The 4,592-nt window shown below is 41.2% G+C and overlaps 1 protein-coding gene across 1 annotated transcript in view; it reads left to right on the top strand.

Moving 5' to 3' along the window:
- Window positions 1-4,592, top strand: part of SGCZ (sarcoglycan zeta) — a 633,314-nt gene that overhangs the window by 356,721 nt on the left and 272,001 nt on the right. The window lies entirely within an intron of this gene.

Below are 4,592 nucleotides of genomic sequence, written 5' to 3'. Positions count from 1 at the left end.
CCCTTGACCGGAATCGAACCTGGGACCCTTCAGTCCGCAGGCCGACGCTCTATCCACTGAGCCAAACTGGTTTCGGCCATATTACTCTTTTATTATATAGGATACTAGAGGCCAAGTGCACTGCATTCATCCACTGGTGCAGGGAGTGGCCTGAGGGAATCAGCCCGCTATGGGAGCACCATTCATCCCTGTCAGCCGAGCAGTGCTGCCATTGTGACAGTGCACTGACCACCAGGGGGCAGCTCCTGCATTGAGCGTCTGCCCACTGTTGGTCAGTGTGTGTCATAGCAACTGGTCGACTGGTCGTTCTGGCCATTCCACTGTTCATTCGCTGGGCTTTTATTATATAGCATTACCACTATATGTATGTGTTGATTTCAGAGAGGAAGGGAGAGGGAGAGAGAGAGAACATCAATGATTAGAGAAAAATAATTGATCGGCTGCCTCCTGCATGCCCCTACTAAGGATCACACCCCCAATCCAGACATGTGCCCTGACCAGGCATCAAACCGTGACCTCCTGGCTGGGCATAAAGTGATAATATAATTTGATTTAAAATTGAAGGAATACATTGGTTAAAATATAAAAAGTTATAGAGAAGTTATAAGGCTGTTGCTTCAGTACTTAGGAGAAATGATGGAAGATTGTCCCAGGGTAATAACTATGGAGAAGTGAGGAGTGGTCAAATTAAGGGTACACGTAAATTGTAGAGCCAGCAGAATTTACTGAAATATTGGAAATTGCATTTCATAAAAGTCATCAGAGCCCAAGGTGTTCCAATTGAAAAACTAGATAAATAATGATATTCATTATGAAGATGCAGAACACCAAAGGGAAATTGGTTGTGAGGGTTTGGATCAATGATTTTGTATTTTGGACTTAAGTTTGAGTTGCCTCTCAGTTATTCATGTGGCGATGTCATGTAGAAATCTGTAGGTAGCAGTTTGGAAATTAGGGGTGATGCAGAGCTGGGACTGGAGGGCTATCTTTCATCATCAGCAGTGTAAAGAATCTATACCTGTACTCTGGAGAACACAGCTGGGCCAGATTAAATTGCTTATGCAGGGTGTGGAGATAGAAAACTGAGCCCTTGCGTGTTTCAATATTAAATGTCAGGAACAGGAAGAAAAGCACCAGAGGAAAGACCAGAGGAAAAGACATTCATTTGGGAGGAAACTCAAGAGAGGAGATTTCCAAGTGTAAATGTGGAAACCAAGTCAAGAGAGTAATTCAAGAAAGAGGAAGTGATCAACTGTGTTATTACTTCTAAGAGGCTGAGTAATAAGATACCTGAGGATTCCTCATTGGATTTGACAAAGTGAAGGTGACTGGTGATTTTGTCAAGAATAGTTTGCTCAAGTGGGGAAAGGAAAAGCCTGATTAGAAAATCATGAGGGGATGAGTGTAGACAATGTAGAGACAGTGAGTATAGGGACTTTTAAGGAATTTATTCATTAATTGAGGGACCTGATCGGGACATAGACAGAGGCAAAGGCAAATCTAGAGAGATTTATTTGTTTGTTTTAAAGATGAGATATATTTTAACATATTCTATGAGAAATGAACAAATGAAGAGGAAAATACTATTGATGAAAGAGGGACGGGGGTTTATTGAAGAGCTGAGTGGCTGAGGAGATAGATGTGCAAGGATAGGACCCAGTGCGCCATGGAGGAGGCCCATCCATGGGGAGCGGGGTGGGGGTGGGGCAGGAGTTCAGCTGGTAATGGTAATGAGGCAGGTACAAGTAGCAGCGAGGCCACGAGGGTAGTAGCACTGGTGGTGATGAAGGATTTCCTCACTGAAATAAGGAGCACGATAGTTAACTGACCATGGGAGGAAGAGGAGGTTAGAAGAGCAAGAATTTCTGGATTCATTGTCTTGGAGAATGGGAAGAGTTCATTGATAAAGGACATGTAGTAGCCTCATCAGGCAGCATCCAGTGTCCATAGAATTTGTGGTACTCAATTTAAAGTGATAAAACCAGGAAACCCCAATGTTTTCTTCTATCCATTCTGGTGTGCTCAGGAGTATGTGCTGAGGAGAATAGAATTGGGTTTCAAACAGGGTTGAGGCTTTATTTCAGATGAGGAAATAGGAAAACAAAATGATGAGAGAGAAATGTGTTGTATTTAGTGGTCATAATATTTCCATCATTTAAAGAAGATAAAGGTACTTTTGTCAATAAAAGTATTGCTCATTTCTACAACAGTTGGACAGTTCATTCCCAAATAGTTTATAGAATAGAAAAAGTTAAAAACTTGATGGGGTCTGCAAAAGATGAATATTTGAACAATCCTATGTTGTGATCACTTAGTAATATATATTTGTTCTAACATTTAATTCAGGTTCAGTTTCGCAGAGTGCTCTTTTCTTTTACAGCATTTTGTTCTGGATACCATATGTTTCTGTCTTTTCTTTTACATATTTTCAGTTCTTTTCTCTCACTAAAATGTTATAACCTAATGACATTTTATGGACATGAAAGAATTAACTTCTTGTGTGAGCCTCTCCACATTTCCTCTTTTCATCTACCTGCTACCCATTCTTTCTCCTTGCTAATTATTATCCGCTTTCCTCATAATTCCTTCCTGATAAGCCTTTTATTACCCCACCTTTCCTTTCTGGTGAGAGTGAACCTTTTATTATAAAGAAGTATTAGTTTTAAGAATTGACTTTTTATGTACTTCTATTCACAAAAATGCTAACATCTGAAATGTATTAGGTATTTTGTACTTGTTTGAAGAAGAAATTTCCTAAACATTATGCATTTTTCTCATCTTAAAAACATATTATAAAACTCAGAGATTGATCATTATTACCATGTTTCTTATTAAGGATTAGAATTTCATTTATAGAATGACATTGACAAATATAATAACAGTTTCTACTTATTGCTCACCTATAATCTATAAGGCATTATATATATATTTTAACCCTCACAATATCACTATGAATGCTCTTGGTCCTGTTTTCAGAGGAAAGAAACTTAGGCTAATAGAAACGAAATAGTTTGTAGGCACCTAGAGAGTATATTGTGAAACCTGGCTACTAAATCATCAGTGTATTTCGTTAATACCATCTAGTCCAGCCATGGGCAAACTACGTCCCGTGGCGGGATCCAGCCCGTTTTAAATGAATAAAACTAAAAAAAAAAAAAAAAGACTGTACCCTTTTATGTAATGATGTTTACTTTGAATTTATATTAGTTCACACAAACACTCCATCCATGCTTTTGTTCCGGCCCTCCGGTCCAGTTTAAGAACCCATTGTGGCCCTCGAGTCAAAAAGTTTGCCCACCCCTGATTGTGCCAGTGTTTTGTGATAAGTGATTATGCAAGATGAGAACATTACCTTTATAGTTAACATGAGAAAATGTAAAACACAGATGAGTAGTTTATAGATACTCAATGATATTATCTTTCTAGCAAAGAAAGTGATCAAAATAATGGGAAAATAGAGATACCTGCTTACATTTATTTTGTTGTTGTTGATACGCTTAGTGTCATATAATTAAGGCTGGGAGGGACCTTCAAACATCTTTAGTATTTCTTTACATTAAAGCTCAGAAAAGGGAAGTGTTTCCAATCACCTTGGTATATTTTTCCTATTTAATTTCCTAACTTTTTTGCCTAGTTTTTTATTTATTTATTTATTTATTACCATTTTTTATTTCATCCCCTTTTATATACTTACAGTAGCAGGTTCTGTTCTGGTTGAGAATTGACTCCTTCAAAGTTTTTGGGGTAACTTGATATTTATCTCCGCTGCTTTAGCTTTTAGTGAATAAAACACACTTTCATATTGAAGATGCTCCTCTCATTTCTGGAAGTATAACTCAACTTGTTCTTTGTTTTATCTAATTTTATTTAAATACATGATAGCAGTGACATACATCAGCTCTCTGGGTGAATTAGTGAGTGTCCCTTGGCTTGGTTTAGTCCACAGTGCTGACCCCCACTGAGAGCAGCCATGTCTGAAGCTGAGCACTATCTGCTCCACTTAGAGATTAGGATATACAGTGCGATGGAGTAAACAATTATATGTATACTAGAGGCCCGGTGCACAAAAATATGTGCACTCGGGGGGAGGGGCGTCCCTCAGCCCGGCCTGTGCCCTCTCGCAGTCTGGGACCCCTCGGGAGATAACAACCTGCTGGCTTAGGCCTGCTCCCGGGTGGCAGAGGGCAGGCCCAATCCCTAGGTGCAGCCCCTGGTCAGGCTCAGAGCAGGGCTGATTGGGGAGTTGGGGCGCCACCCCTGTCATGCATAGAGCAGGGCAGATCGGGAGGTTGCGATGCCACCCTCAGCCATGCTTAGGGTAGGCCAATTTGGGGGGTTGGGGCACCGCCCCGTCACACTCAAGGCAGGGTCAATGGGGAGGTTGTGGCACCACCCACTGTCATGCACAGAGCAGGGCCCGTTAGGAGGGTTGGGGCTCCGTACCCTGTCACACACAGAGCAGGGCCAATCAAGGGGTTGGGGAGCTCCCCCCTGTTACCCACAGAGCAGGGCCGATCAGGGGTTTGGGGAGCTCCCACCTGCCATGCACAGAACAGGGCAGATAAGGAAGTTGCGATGCCACACTCACTCAC

The sequence above is a fragment of the Myotis davidii genome, unplaced genomic scaffold (assembly GCF_000327345.1).
Source record: "Myotis davidii unplaced genomic scaffold, ASM32734v1 scaffold71, whole genome shotgun sequence".
NCBI lineage: Eukaryota > Metazoa > Chordata > Mammalia > Chiroptera > Vespertilionidae > Myotis > Myotis davidii.
This window is presented reverse-complemented; position numbering and strand designations above follow the sequence as displayed.